This window comes from Myiozetetes cayanensis, unplaced genomic scaffold (assembly GCF_022539395.1).
Source record: "Myiozetetes cayanensis isolate MyiCay16 unplaced genomic scaffold, myiCay2020 scf15, whole genome shotgun sequence".
In the NCBI taxonomy this organism is placed as follows: domain Eukaryota; kingdom Metazoa; phylum Chordata; class Aves; order Passeriformes; family Tyrannidae; genus Myiozetetes; species Myiozetetes cayanensis.
The window spans coordinates 12422936-12438608 of NW_026087159.1; the positions used below are offsets into that span (position 1 = coordinate 12422936).

Consider the following 15673-nt stretch of genomic DNA (forward strand, 5'->3'; position numbering starts at 1 on the left):
TTAAGTGCTCTGAATCCAGAAATAAAAGTGTAGCTAATACTTCTGATTTTTCTGTGCTGATTTAAAATAGTATTTGACCACAAAAACTTTGTTGCTTTGCTGAAAGCTGGAAATGTCTAGAGTTTAGTGGATATTTCCCTTAATTTTGGTCATTCCAGGTTATTCAACCACCTGAACATACATGAACTTTCAAAAGCCCTGATGCTGAAGTGGTCATCCATCACCTCTATGCCCATGTGAGCGAACAAGGGGAATTGAAACTTGCATCTTGAGAATTTTCAAAGAAAAATTCCAAACAGGTGAATGTTCTAAAACCTGGAAAATAGATTTTACATTTAATTGCGTTGTAAAACTGATTTTTTTTTTTTTTCCACAAAAGTGAGATACTGGGAAAAAGCGCAATTTTTATACAACAAAGTGGTTTTTTTGACATGATGCTCAACTGACGTAAAATGTAAATGTCAACATTTCAGAAGAAAATGCCTTAAACTAGTCAAGATGAATCTGTCAACCTGTGTTTTGACACTTTGCCATGAAACCAGTCATGATTCTATGAATGTTTCTGTAGCATTCTTTCAGCCAGCTCGAGAAAGCACTAAAATACATCAGGTTTCATTTCAGAAATTCAGAAGTATCCCTTTCTTCTGTTATTTGCATAAGGAGTAATGAGTGGCTACTTGTCAAACTGATTCCTGTGTGTTTAGATTAGCTCATTTTACCAGATACAAGTCCAATTTTTTCCAATTATTTTGATTTACTGTGGACACCTAGTAGTCACTCTAACCTTTATCACTCAACACTAGTTTTGCTTTCAATCCCTCTCTCTTTCACTGCTGTATTGTGCTATCAGCACAGCTGTTGGTATATTTGTTTGGTTGTGGCCCCCGTGCAAAGCTAATTAATTTTCTCCTCTAGAAATAGAGGCAGCCTTGGGAATTCAAAATTCTGTAGCCTAATGATCAGGTGTACTAAGACAGCCTTCAGCCCTGGGTTTAGCCTTGGGCAAAGCTATTAACTATTCATCTGCCTGTTCATGGTGATCATACTGCTTCTGGCCTGGTTGCTGTTTCTATGGCTTTGTGGTACCTGGTCATGGGCAAAAAGTGTGCTATATAAAAAAATAAGACATAATCCACTCCCCAGGGAGATGTGGGGGCATGAAAGTGAGAGCCATCAGATGATTATGGACAGGTGGCAAGGACAGAGAGAAATAAAGTGCTGCTGGAAGCACAGTAGGCAGTGGGGTCAGTATCTGAGGTTCTTTTAGTTTCACATTAAACACTGTACAGCAGCCTGTAAAAGAATGATCTGCTAAAGACACATTCACAAATGTCTACGCTAGCAGAAAAGTGTATGGATTTGTTCTCAGGTCATTATTGTGAAGTAAATAATAAATAAGGGAACAATTCATCCATATTTGACTATGGGAAGCAAGATGAAGTAGGTGATCACTCACAATCATTAGCATTGTGCATTTTATATAAAGGCTATGTGCAGCTCCCCGTTTTTGTCATTGTATATGTGTAGAAATATCTGCATTAAAAGTGACAAGTAAGTTCTAGTTGTTTGTTGCCATATTAGCTGGCCACAGAGACTGCTACTGCACCTGCCTGTGCAGGGTCCCACATGTATGTGTTAAGCCTTTTTCACAGTACTTCACTTGCTGTATTATCCATTGGCACCTTGTTTTTTTTCTGGAGAAGGCTTTCAAACAAAAGGAAACGTTCAGTTGGTCTGTGAAGTGGAGGCAGCACATATTTCTAGGCTTTGAAGAGCTGTTTTGACTAGAATTCTTGAAATAGTTGCCTTACCCTATTTAGGTGGTTTAGAATTGGAAATGATGATTCGTGTTTTTGTTAAGCTTTTGTGTTGCCAGTTCTGCTGCTTTTCGTGTTTACTATTACAGTAGCAGCTACAAAATCCTCCCACAAGCAGACTCTCACTGTTTAAATATGACACTCCATGCCCTGAGGAATTTGCAGTCAATAGGCTGGGACAAAATGAAGGGAAAGAAAAGTCCCCTCTGAGCTGAGGAACAGCAGCTCATTTAAAATCGTGCAGGGCTGCAGCCATTAAGTCAGTCTGGGACACTTGGAGGTTTGTACACCTGGAAGTTACTGCACCAGCAGCCAGGATGTGAATTTACAGTGCACTGGCTGCTCTGCACTGACCTCCCAGGTGGGCACTAATTGTGAAGGATTTTATTCCCCTGGAGCAGCTAGGGAGGAGTGTGCTGTAAATGACTCTGTGAAAGCTGCTTCTGGCATAGGTTACAGCATCCTTGAGGCTGCTGTCAGATGACCTAATTCTGTACCTGCCCTGCCTGTCCCGCTGCGAGGAGGGATCACCTGGCACAAAGTTCCAGCCCATTTTGCTCTGCAGCTCTGAATTGCAACAGAAACCCTCTCCTTTGGGGTGGCTTTGGGAAGTTATGGTTCCTGCAGTTTGCCCTCACCCCAGCTGCCTAAACTGCAAAGGACTTGCTGAAAGAGCTGCTGGTGCAGGTGGAGGTTTCTAAGGACTCATTTCCCTTGAGGCACGGGGCTGTGCTTTCTCCTCAGCTGTCTGAGGCTGGGGTCATATCTGCAGGCCATAACCATATCAATCGTCCTGACTGGGAACCAGAACCCAAACTTGGCACTGGAATATTTTTCTCTGCTTGTAGCCTTCTGCGAGTCTAGTCTCCAGCAATCCCTTGAAAGTAGCAAATAGCAATCAGAACACTGTCTTTTTAAATTGGACTAAGCAATTCTTCAACAAATAGAAACATATGTTCTGCAATGAAAAAAAATTCTAATTGTGACCTTTTTTTTTTTTTGAATTGTCATTTCCCATTTATCTGAGAGCTGTTTTCAGGGGCTTTGAATATTTAGGCTAGAGTAATACAATTTCTTTTTTTTTTTTCTGAAGATTATATGAGCATTTGGGAGGATCACGAAGAGATGAAAATGGTATGTGGAAAGAAGGAAAATAATTACTTTGGGCAAATTCTGGGAGAAGTTACAAGACTCATGCAGTTGAAATCTGTCACTCAGCTGTGCAGAAGAACAAAACCTGCTGTGTTCCCTATGCCTCCCTGTCCAGTGCCAAATGTCTGCAGGACCTGCCTGCTGAAGGAAGGAGAGGGAAGCATTTGAGCATGCTGCTCTTGCCACAAAATGCTGAGCTACTGTTCTGAAGGATGGGTATTTTCAATCCACTGGCATCCTCTCCTCATTATTGCTCTCCCATTGCCTGTGTGACCCGAGGGATTTGCTGTCAGACCTGTAACGATTTTGCACGGATCGAAGAGTTTTTATTCTGGCCTTGATTCCTTTTTCTCTGTCCAGCTCTCTGATAATTTGTGTGGGCCAGATGTTGCTTGGCTATCTGTGCTTGACTTTCAAGTTAGGTGCTCTTTATTTGTCATTATATATTGATTATAGAAAGAACATCTCAACTTTCTGCATAACAAGCTATATCGAAATTGTTGCAAGAGGCAGTGACAGTAGACTTTATTGTCCAAGGAGATGCTTAGTGTTCTTCCAGCTTTTTTCCCTGTTTGCATTTATTATCCTTTATGTGTTCTCTGGTATGCTACTTCCCAAGTCAGTGGCCAAACTTTCATCTGGATGAATCAGCAAAGACTTCAAACACAAGTGTTTTGGCACAACTCTTTTTGTAAATTCCAAGTCCAGGAATGAACTGCTATTTTAAGATAAACATTGTAACTCTCTCAAATTTTACATTTGGACTGAGCTTTATCAAACAAAATCTTTGGCAGGGAGAGCTGCCGGTTATGGGTTTCAGAATCATAACTGATAATTGTGATGTGACTTCCTTAATGTGAGCAGCAAATGCAGTTGAGGGAAAGCTCTTTCTGAGCAGAATAATGCTGTGTGCAGTATCCTCTCAGATTAGTGGTTATGAGAGTACACTCTGCCTGCCCTCACTGCTGTTCTCCCTCTCCTCATCCCAAGACATCTTGCATGCATTTCTCATCCTTCAGGTACCTAACAGTGAACACAGGATCTGAGCCCGAGGTTTAATTAAATGGAACAGTGCACGTAATCTCCTTTCCAGGAATGGACAGCTGCTGTATCTCACAGGATGAAACCCATACCAACCCAACTTGGTGCAGCTCCAAAGCACTGCAGAAGTCTCTGCAGTGCCAAAAAGTGGCCAAAAAGCACACTTGATTCTGTGCTGCTTCTGGGCTAATGCAGTCAGGCACCTCTACAATGCTCTTGTGAGTGATTCTGCTTTATAGCTTGGTGCATATTTGTCTGGGTGTGCCTTTGCCCAGCACGCACACAGGTAATGTCTTCTTTCTAGAAGAGTTACTTGAAATTCTTGAAATGCAACTAAATATTGCTTTAATTCTTAATAAATAAAAATAATAATAAATAAATACATAAATACTGCTATTTTTAAGAACAGTGAACATGATCAGGTGAATTATTAAATATTTACACACACTCTCTGCTATGGGATGTATGTGAATAAGGGATGTTGGCCATTCTTCTGGTACTGAAACATGTCTCTGACCAAAGGTACAAGCTGGGCCCTTGAGAAAGGAATCTGAAACATCCAATTAATTTCCTGTGTATCTCTAGCATAATTGCTATAATCCAAAATTGTATTTGAAAGGTATTGTACTGTGGAGTAAGTTGCTCAGCAATTATTTCTTAAAGCACTCAACTGCAAGGCGAGGCAAAAGTGGCTGAGTATATGCTCAGATCTTGATTCTTTTGCCTAACAAGGGAGAACTTTGGGGTTTAGCTTCTGTTCATGATGAAATGAAATGCATGTGGTTCTCCTCAGTGTGAATATGGTTGTCTGTGTTTTAATAAGTCTTTGACCTCTTGGCAGACTTCTTGTAAGCTGTTGTATGCTCTTAAAGATATTAAATAGCCTCATGTCATACAAATTAGTTGACTAGAAGAGGATGACTTCTGTATTTTAATTGAGTAATGTGACAGTTCATTTGTCAGAGGGTCTAAAAATTGTCTTTGAGGGGAAGACTGCAATGTGAGGTCACATTGTTTATTATTATCAGAAAATCTAAATGGGAGAGAGACAGAATATACACCTCAACTTTTGGAAAAGTCTTAGCAGAAGTTTATATGTTGTTAGAGGTCAGAAACAGAATTCTCAAAATCTCCAAACTGGAGACTACACAGAGTCTTCAAGATACCTATTTGAGTGTTCCATTTCTTTACCAGTTTTGAAGGTAGATACTACATTTCCTCTTTTATGGTCCTTTGACTCTGTAAACCCTTCACAGTTTTTTCAAGAGAGTGTTGTCAGCTCTTTAAACACTTTGGGATGGAGTTTTCCAGGTGCTTTGAAAACTTCACAAAGAAAAAGGCTGAGTACAAGTACACCTGGTTCTCTTCATATACAACACATCATTTATTCTGAAGAGGGAGGTCAAGTATTAGTAGACATATTAGGAAACCCACCTCTTGAAATATGGGATTTCAGTAGAAAAGGATTCCTAGGGGTATTGTCAAGTTAAGCTGACTAATCTTTGAGGCTTTTTATTTTTTTGCCCCTTGTCATAACTGGAGGTGTTTTGGGCAGCTTTTCCAAACATGGAAGTTTAAGGTTCTGTCAGTCCCTGCAAACTATAGAGGTGAATCCAGTATTATTGAAGTAGTGAGGCATTCAAGCTTTCATAATGCCTGGAAGGAAAAAGAAGTAAATTCCTGGGACTGTTTAGGTCTTATCCAAAATTTTGGAGTTGCACAGATGTGCAGCATAGCACACTGAGTTCTCAAAATTCAGGCCAGTTAATTTTGCTTTTAGTGGATGTGTCTAGGCTCTGCTGGAGCCTTAATGACACTCATTTTGCTTGCCTTGCAGACAGCTACTATTCCCTGTATGTTAAAATCCATTTCACCCTCCAAACTTAAGAGAGCTGTGAGTGAATGCTGAAAACACTTGAGTGATGAAGTTATTAAGATTTTTAAATCTTCCAAGGGATAGGCATTTGTGCTGACACTGAAAAATCAAACAGTATGCCACAGGATACAGCACATATTCCGAATTGGCAGAATGAAATATGAACTGCTGCTGCTTGTGTTTATGAAGTGAGAATTTAAAATTTAAACTCAGACCAGGGTGCAAAGGCAATTAAGCTTAAAATATAGGCAAGACATAAGAAGGAAAATGATTCTGAGTGGATTCAATATTTGGCATATGTATAACTGCTGTTGTATATGGCAGACAACTTGCAACCAAAATATTTTTACTTAGACATGAAAATATTTCTGTCAATACTGTGCCATTTTGGTCTTCTACACCTGGGGAGCACAAAGAGCAGTTTTAAGCAAAGTTGGTCATAATACATATAAGGCATCCATGAAAGAATGCATTTTCCACTGCAATTAAAATTACATTTTGGGAATACTAAGCTGATAGTGTTTGGAAGCCTCCTTGCAGGAGTGAAAATGTTGTTCTCAAATACTTTTCATTTGTGTTCATACTGCCTTGCAATTCAGTTGGGAGGCTGGCAAGGAATCATAACTGATCACCTTGAAAACTGGTATGGACTTTGCCTCCCTAGCAAAGGTGTGAGTGATGATTAACAGATAAATTTTAACAGATTTTACTTCTTTTTGGAAGATCATGCAGTTGCAATACTTACTGTTACCATTTAGTTAAAAAAATACAAGAATTGTGTAAATGCAGTAGGTCACTAGAAGGAAAACATTCAGCAATTTTTTCAGAATGAATTCCAATTTTATTTTTAAAGTGAAGTAGAAAGGCTCTTTACTGAAGGGAACTGGACTTCTCAAAATAAAAAAAAAAAAAGGTATGTTGCTGGTCAAACAAATCATGATATTGAGGGGCATTGTTTAAAACATGAGCCTGAAAGGGCTGTGAACATTGGGGTCAGATAATGGCACATTGCTGATGTCAGTAACAGAAAGCTGGAGCTGCACCTCAAAGCTGGACTCGGATCTCACAGGGAGAGCTGGGAGAGCTTTCAGCCTCCCCCGTAAAGTCTCTTCTGTTCTTCTCCTGCCCACGGAGCTGGCAGCTCCCAGCCCTGGCTGCTGCCCAGCAGTGCTGCTCCTCTGAAGCTGCAGAAATGTTTGACACTGCATAACCCTCAGGCCAAAAAAAAAAGGGGTTTTCCTTGGCTGCTGTCCCATGCTGTGACCCACCTGCACCCCTGGTGCTGGGTGGAGGCAGGAGAGCAGGGAGAAGGGTGTCTGTGCAAACCCCTCTCCCTTTTTCTCCAAACACTGGGGCTGTGCCTGCTGGAAGTAAGCCAAGCTTGGAGGGAAGCAGATGGAGTTTAGAAGCAATCTCTGGGAAGGACACTATTGCAAATAGCTCTTAGTCTACCAACCAAACTAAAAACTTTAAGTTTTCCCCCAAGTGACCTGGGGATCTCGTACCTGTAATCTGTGTTAGTTACAGTGGGGAATGGCACTGGAAGAAATGGCACAGAGATAGGAGATCTAGTTTAGCTGTTCTTAAATTTCACCACATGTGTGGTTGTGTTTGCAATTTGGCTAATGAGCAAGACAAGGCAAAGAATGTCCTTGCCTTTCCTTAGAGATACTGTGGGCTTTTCCAAGGAGAGCACAGAGCACTTTTTTTCCCAAGTGGTGAATTACCTAATTTCAGTAAATTGCCTCCTTTCCAAGTTGTACAAGCAACTTTCTTTTATAGCTCTACAAGGAGATACTTCCAGGTGCTACACATAGTGCAGAAAATATATGATGGTGCCAGTTGCTCACAGACTAAAAAGAAAACCTCAATGTTTTTCTCTTTCAGAAACAAGTAATTTCATTAATATTTTTCCAAGCCAATGAGCAAGTAAAGAATATCTCCCTGCATACCGGTTTCAGGCACAGTAGTAACTTCACACAGAAACATTAACAGCAGCTTTTATTATTCATGGTTTTGATCTACTTTGTGGAGACAGAACAGCACTAATCAGTTGATTTGACTTCCTCTGAAGTAACTATTGTAAAGCTTATTTGGGAAGAAGATAAGAAACATGAGATGTCTTTGCTCTGGAAAGGAAAACAAAAGACAGGGTTGTATTACTCTTTTCTGTAATCTGTGTTTTGTTGTTTAGTTGGGTTTTTTTAAATTCTTTTTCTGCTCTTTTTTTTTTTGGGGGGGGGTGGTAGCATCAGTTAATAATAAGAAAGAGGTATAAGATAAATTTCGTTCATGTGCAGAAAATTGAGGGGAAATGATATTCTAGATTTGAGCTTATACCTAATGGTCGTATCCTTGTCAAATGTAGGTGGTTGTTACAAGTGTTGTTTATAAAGAAAATGCTTTCAACTGGCAGTCTCAGGAAAAAATAGAATTGCATAATTTAGAGGGTCGGGCTTTGTAAGGCAGCACTTGCTTGTGTGAGTCTCCTGAACACAATCTTCATCATTCTAACTCCACAGTTTTAAAGGTGAGGTTTTTAATGTGAGGTGGTCATGGACTTCTGTAGGAATCTGATCTGGACTCGAAGCTGTCTTGGTTTCCTAAGACGTTAATCACAGCCTGTGTTTGAATGATTGAGTATTTTTAACATTCATATGATTTTGCTCTTTTACCGCACTTCTGTAATTTTCCACATTTGTTTGATGGGACAATTAAATGCTACTGCTTGTGAGATAAATAATTCATGGTTTCTGAAGCACAAATAAGTCTGTAGTCATACTATAAGAGGTAATCTTTTATGCAGCTTTGTTTTAATTCATGCTTTGTTACCTTTATTATCACTGATTGCTATTTTATAATAAAACTACAGTTTACAATCAGAATAGATATGCTTTAATTTAAATTTAAATTTAAACTGAGCTGGAGACTGGTACTAGCAGTGTGTTTGTCCTCTCCAGAAATGCAACTCTGCAAAAGGCTGCTCTACTATTAATCCATTCATATGTGTGAACAGGAGATATTGCAGATATTGTCTTGAAAGTATTAAAAATGAGTATCTGGAAGAACTGAGTAACCATTATTATGTACAGAAACCTCCCCTATGAGTAAATAACATCTACAGATCTCTGGAGATGATTTGTTTCAATGCAGCTTGAACATAATATTTCCATTTGCAAACAAATTTGATCAGATACAATAAACAGTGCTGGAGTCTTAATGTAATTCTATTACCTATAAGTCAGTACAGAAAACAGCAATGCAGATGCCTGACAAAAGGCAGAGTAGCTTCTTCACCTTTGCTGATAAATATAAGTGTAAGTCGTGTAATTCTAATAATCAAACAGAAAAGTAAGAGAAAATAATATCCCTAGTCTTGTCAAAACATAAAGGGAAAGTAGATGAAAGTTGATGCTTTGAGGAAAAATGCATGCTAGATGTAAGGAATACTGATGTAGAGCTGAAATTCAAAAACTAATAAAAATATCCTTTGATATCCCAGTATGCAGGAAAATGCAAACTGCTCCGAAATAAAGATCAGACTGGATAGACCTGCCATTTGTTTTAGGGTTTTTTATCTTACCATACCTATTTTTAAGCAATCTAGGGGTTGGAGAGTACCTGGGGGCTTTGAGGACAAGGTACTACTGTATGACAGCTATTGAGACACTGAATCTAACAGGTTGAGGAGAAAATTTGGTTGGTTTTTTTTTCTGCTGATCTTTCACCTTGGGTTTAATCATAGTACTGTAAAACTTTTAATCTCTAAAATGGCAATGCTGTTAGATAGCTTGTAAAAGTGTTGGAATAGAGAAGAATTTTATCACAGCTCTAAAGTTACCAAATGCTTTTATTTCTGCAGAGTGCAGCTGGTGGCACAGCTTGTCAGCCAGCACAGTGCTGATGGTTCTGAAGAGAAGCCAAGGCAGCAAAGGTAAGACTGTGGGACCAAGCCTGGCTTATGTTTGCCATTGAGGGGGGCCCAAAGAAGGCTGTCAGGTATGAAATGCAAGAATATAGCAATACTTAAATGACTCTGTGTGTGTGTGCCTAGCATTTAGGTAAAAAAAACCCACCCAACTTGTAAAAGAAAATTGAGTCCATTGTGTCTTCTGCTTCACTGATAGGATTAGAATATTTCTACATTTTGTTTAGAAGAAAATTAAATACTTTTCCTGTCTGTCAACTACACACTATTTTTGCTAACGTGTCAATACTCAGTAGTAGAAATCATGAAACTGAAGCTATTCTTCAAAACACATTTTTTTTTTAAAAAAAGCACTATTAATTTTGTTATTTTGTTTGACAAAAAATTAAACACCCCCTCCCCCCCCGCCCCCAGCTAAAAGGAAGGATCTCAAAGGAACTGGAAGACAGCCATTACTATCACAGTAGAAACTCCTGTTGTCTTTACTGACAGGAGGATCCCACCCATTGTGAAATCAAAGGAGTAATCAAATCAAGAGAGATTACATTTCCACCAGATCATGTTGGTAGAAGAGTTCTAATCTGCTTGAAAGAAAATATAAATGAACAAAAACTTTTTTTCTTCTCCACCCCTCTAACCAAGAGCTTTGAGAGTTCTTGCTGGCTGCCTCTATCCAGCATGCAACAGCTCAAATTTGATGTTTATTTTCCTCCTGAAAGGAGTTTTAGTAATATACTGGAATAAAAGGAAGCAACATGAGTCTGACAAGGCTATTGCTGGATCTTATGGCAACTTAATGGCTCTTCTTCTCTCTTATCTCTCTGCTTTCAAACATCCTCCAGCCAAAGTCTAACTTGTTATCGTCATATGCTCAGCAGCACCATCATTATCTCCTCTAAATGTGTGTAACTACATGTTAGTATTCTGCTGGGTTTGAGCATTGCTTTATACAAGACTAGAAAAGAGATCATCAGCTGCAGAATGAAAATATTATTCACTTTTGTAGAAATATTTTTTTCCCACTGTGAGTCCATGCTGTTTTCTTTGAAAATGTTAACTTTTTTTTTTTTTTTTTTTTTTTTTTGGCTCAAAGAAACACCCTTTTGTTCTCTGATCATCTGGGTTCTAACTTTGGAGAAACTGCAAAATGGTGGATTATTTTAAACTCCTTCTCAGTGTAATGGAATGGGTTCCAGAGTAGAGGCTACTAGAAAAAAACCCACAAACAAACCAGCAAACCCAAACCAAAACAAGTATAGTGCTCAGGAAAATATTCAACAGGATTACTTCCTGTGCTCAAATATCCTCCTTTATGAAACAAATTTCCTGCTCTTGTTATTTCCAAAAGTAAAATATAACTTTATGTAACAGCTTTGGAAAATGGAGGAGCAGAGGCCCACACTTCAGAGAAGCATGTGATTATGGAATTTAATCTGAGTAGGCCAAACCTCTCAAGAAGATTGCATCTGACTCTGTAAGACTTGGCAAACCTCCGAGTCAGAGAAATCTTTCTGCTTTTTCTGTTAAAGGCAGAAACCCTCTTCCATTTTTCTTTTGGCTGAGAAAATTCATCTAATTTCTAGTCAGAGAAAAATGAAAGAACAGCTTGGCCTGAAAAGATTGGGTTAGTGTGTTATATTTTATACCAGTGCTATATTTTATATCAAAAAAATGACGGACCTGAGAAGGTTTGTCTGTAACTCACCTTTTCCATTTTAGCCTTCCCACTGACAAGTTTACCTGAAAATCAATATTTTACATTGAAAAAAATACGTTCTGTGTCAGTAACATTCCCAAGCAATATAGATCTTAAAGAAACATGCCAACACTTGCCAGGTAAATATTTGTAATGAATAATCTGCCTGAAACCCTGGGGGAAATTGCAGATCTGGAAGCAATGGCCAGTTTCTACAGTGGTGCTCTGGAGCAGCTGTTCTTCTCCTTTGGTGTTTTTGTCCTCTGTGTTTACCACAGGGCTGCTTTGTTACTCTTCCTTTGGCGGTGGTGACTTTTCTTCTTGCAAATGTCAACCCTCAGCAAAAAAATAAGCATCTCTTTACCAGTAATTACACAGGCTGCCCTGCAGGAATAAGGACAGAGGAAATCATGCCAGCAGCTCTGGGAGCTTCCTGTTGGTCCCAGTTTGTCATGTGCAAATAGAAGGAGGTTGTAGGATTTTGGCTGAGCAGGGTGGGCACTCACAGAGCTGTGGGTGTGAGAGGCAGACAATTGTTTCTTGTCTCTGCTGTCACTTTTTGCTGTGGTATGTGTCACCTAAACTCTGTTTCAAGGCCTTCTCTCAAATGAAGGTGTTCATACCTGCTTGTGTCTTGTGAAAGAACTCAGGGCTTGTAATTCATAAAGTCTTCTTGATTCTATATTCTGAGGAGGCAGTGAACTGATGATTGGATTCTTTGCACTCTGGAATACGACATCTGAAGGATTTAATCATACATAGCCGGTCAATTCTTCTCACTGTGAACCAGGATTTTCTCTTCCAGGGAACTTGTACAGGAAGAAAATCCATAATTATTGTATTCTGCATCCATACAAGTAGTCTAGGTCTGAAAATATCTTGTTGTTACAGGAGTAATCTCTCCAGAGGTAGACTGCCCAGCCGTTCCCAATATTTCAGCCCTGCATAAACCCTGATTTGATGTAAAAGTCACTAAAGTTATCATGAAGACAAAGTGAAATGATTCTCTTATGTCACGGTGGCAAATTGGAAAGTGGAAATTGGTTTTATTTTTAAAATTGCCATATTCTCCCTCTGTACTTAAAAACAAGTGCCTTTCACTCTACATGTAAAATAAGACAAAAGGTTTAATCTACTGGAAAACCCATGACAGCTGTCCTTGGAGAACATAAGTCAGAATCTGTGTTAGTAGGGAGCTTTGCTGCAGATGCTTGGAGGTTCCAGCCAGATTTTATAAAGAGAAATTATGTCTCACTCTGAGGAAAATGTAGAAAACACAAAACCCCAGCCTCTCTCATCTGAGTGTGGAAAAACATTAAGGTTACATATTGAATGTAAATGAAGTGTTTTGATTATTCTTGCAATTTTATGGAGATTAGAGCTTTTCTGTGAAGTGTACAGCTAGAGACTGACTTTTTTATATCCCAATCTGAAGGCAAATGTTCAAACAGTAAGAACTTCAAAACAGATCACCCATACTTCTTTATCTATATATATGTATGTATAATTTTAAGGGAATCTTGGTTTTATTGTAAATTAATATTGTTTCTCCAGCCTAGTTAAATTGCCATTGCACTCCTCAAATACTTCTGGGACATGGATCATCTTTTGCAGTGTAAGGGTACAGCTCCAGTGCAGTACAGCCTTTATTATTACCGGTGACCATGGGGCTACCTCAGCTTAGAGAATGATAACCAGGGGTCTTCTGGAATATTTAAATAGCAGAAAGTGTTGGGGGTTTTTCCTGTACATCCACTTTGCTGAGAAGAGGCAATATGTTCTTCCATTCCCCAGTTATTCCTGTCCTGCTGGTCCCTTGATGCAGTGCTGCCAATAGGCCACCCTGGCTTAATTTCATGATTTCAGCTCTCCAGCCCCACAGTTGAGCTGCTCACTCTGTGTTGGCTCTTTGGGTGATCTGAGCAGGAGAAAATCTGCCAGTGCCACCTCACAGCAGCAGCCTAGAAAGTGGCTGCTTTCTCTTAGCTGTAATTCTTCCTTCCCATTTCCCAGTGCAAGCACAAGGACCTCTGTCACTGACTGGATACTTGTGTCTTTGAGAAAACTCATTTTTACTGTGCGTAGCACATTGAGATTATTGCATAGTTCACTATTTTCTTCAGTTTGCTTTTCCTTATTCTAAAGAATTTAGAACCAGATTGTTTTCCAAGCAGGGACTAAATAATTTAGAAGAATATATCATACAGGAGCGAGTTTAGACACACACTCAATGTTGTGCAGTATTTCTCCTAAGGCAATAAAGACCACCCACACTGAGAGTCCAAGTACAGTGTCCAAAACTCATTAAATTTTCTTTAGCTTTTTTTGTACTTCTCAGAGTGTATTTTCATGTGTCTGTGGCACCATGGCTGCCTCGCAGGTACCTGGCACTTTATGGTTTAAACTGCAGCTGTGAGGAGCTGTGAAAATAATGTGTTGCCAGCAGAGCTGATAAAAATTATTTTTCAGTCTGGTTAGAAAGAATTAATATATTGTGGCAAGCCACTGAAGTGAAATGGTCCAGAACCAAAAGGCTGGAAAGGATTTAACAAAGTGGTGGAGTAGGTTTCCAAAGCACATGCTCTCATTCTGACAAACCAGGAGATGACATGGGAGAGCAAAGAGACTGGTCTTGCAAAAGTATTCCAGGAAGATTCTTGAGGACTGCAGACCTCTAGGCCTTACTGCTCCAGGTCAGTTGGTTGAAGCTATGACTGAAATTGGAAAACCTGTAAACTGAACCCTGTGATTTCAAGGGATATACACATGTGTAGGTGTATCTACACACATATGCATACAAGAGAATCCAGGCTGATTTAACTAACCACACTCTGTCTAGTACAGCAGGAATTTCCTCACCTCCGTATTTCACAAGTTCTACAAACAGCACTCCTATAACTGAAGCTAAAACAAGGGAGGAACTGCTCTTTTTTGTTTTAAAGGGACCTGTGTCATGAGTGACTTCAGCTTCTATTACAAAGAGAAAAGAAAGATAAAAATAAAGGAGACTACAGGCATTGATGCAAGGAGAACATAACATGAATGTTTCCTAAGAAAACCTCCTGATATCTAGCAGAAAGATTTTCAAAGTGATCCACAGCTGAATGGTTGAAATCTTCTCTCATGTCTCCAGCAGAGATGGAAAAACAGAGAGAGAATCAATCCTTCACATTTTAGAGTCCTGCAGCTCAAGAGGAAAGCTGTGAAATGCCGGATTCATAGCGGTCCAAGAGGGCAATTTAGCTTTCCTCAGCAGCATGGCAGCAATAAAAAGAGCACAAGTAGAAAAGAACTAGATATTTAATAACTTAAAAAGTCTTATTGACATTGGCACATACTTATTTTCCACAGTATTTTCTGAGATTTGTGCTGAAATGGAAGCCTCTTAATAAAAGAGTTGATATCTTGCCATAAAAAAAGGCATAAAGAAAAACCATTTCAGACTGTGTTCCACACACTGTGTAGGTGAATGAAGGGATGAGTAATGAACAAGCTTGCCAAATCAAAGTAGATAAAAGCAAAATAAACAATAAAACCACAAAACATTGTTAATAGGTAGCACAACATGCCCCTTTTTTAGTTGTGTAATTCTTTTTTCTGGCACAGATTTGAAAATATTTGTTTCAGCAGGAGTACGAGGCCCCTGTGCTTTCTACAGAAGCCTCACACGGGTAGTTTCCAGTTACTGAAGCCAAATGCTTGGCACTCTTCAGGAAAGGGATTGGACACTCATAGGAAGAGAAAAACAGAATTGTACAGCTATAAAAGTTGGATTTTTTTATTAAAAGAATATGGGTTTCGAAAGTCAAAAGCTCTCCAACAAGCCAGACTTCAACCAATTCGTGTGAGAGAAGAGATTACCTGCAGACATATGATTTTATTGTATCAGTTTTACCCTGAGGTTATAAGTTTTATTACTGGCTGATGCTCAGTAAAATCTATGACCATTGGCCTAGTACAGCACAGCATCTCCTACAGTTCTGTCTTCCTAATTTTTCCTGTGTATCAAGCTTTTCACCAGGTCAGCTGGAGTTCACATAAAAAGACCCTCATAGGGTTGTATTGAAGGTGCTTTGTTTAATTTTGATGGATGATTGGCTCTCTCTATCACCAGGCACAACTAATCAAATATTTTGTCATCTTCCCAGTTAGGATGTCACCAT

At 39.2% G+C, this 15673-nt stretch overlaps 1 long non-coding RNA gene across 1 annotated transcript in view; it reads left to right on the forward strand.

Annotated features, from left to right (window-relative positions):
• The window catches only part of LOC126637206 (uncharacterized), a 163642-nt gene that overhangs the window by 47665 nt on the left and 100304 nt on the right, over positions 1-15673 (forward strand). The window contains exon 2 of the long non-coding RNA XR_007628273.1: positions 9749-9820. This is a non-coding gene — a long non-coding RNA (uncharacterized LOC126637206). The remainder of the gene's footprint in view (positions 1-9748; positions 9821-15673) is intronic.